Raw genomic sequence first — 578 nt, forward strand, 5'->3', positions numbered from 1 at the left:
TCTTTTTTATGCTTTCTGATTGCCTCCAGGTAGATGTGCTGAGGAAATGAGCTTCCCTTTTCACTCTTCTTCTTGAGAAATTTCAAGATGCTACTGTGGGTCATTTTGATGTAACTTAGGATTTAATTTTCAGCCAGTTTCTTTTTTTGTCTGCCTGTCCCGCTCCACAATCCCTGTTCAGGCCTTTTTTCTAGTTGTAAACAGTCCAGGGCTGGCTGTGGCCGCTTTAAGTGGGAACTGTCTCTTTAAATTTCAAGGCGCTCTGTGCGCATGCGTGTAGTAGAACCCTACCAGGGTAAGGCTGGGGTGTCCACCAGCTCAGGCACCCCTACAGACACCAGAATGGAGGTGTGCAGACAGCAAGTGACCAATGAACAGTTACCAAAAGAAAAGAATATCCACACCTGTATCTCCGCGTTTTTATGAGGCCTCCATAGCTGCTCTGATCCTTCGCTTGGTGTCTCCCAAGGTGGTGGCTCCTGCAGCAGCTGAGTGTCTTGAATGAGAAAGCAACGGATTTCTTGCTTCTGCCACAATTTCCCCTGTTGTAAGCCTTCCAACCTTCCAAATACTCCTTT

The sequence above is a fragment of the Chrysochloris asiatica genome, unplaced genomic scaffold (assembly GCF_000296735.1).
Source record: "Chrysochloris asiatica unplaced genomic scaffold, ChrAsi1.0 scaffold00500, whole genome shotgun sequence".
NCBI lineage: Eukaryota > Metazoa > Chordata > Mammalia > Afrosoricida > Chrysochloridae > Chrysochloris > Chrysochloris asiatica.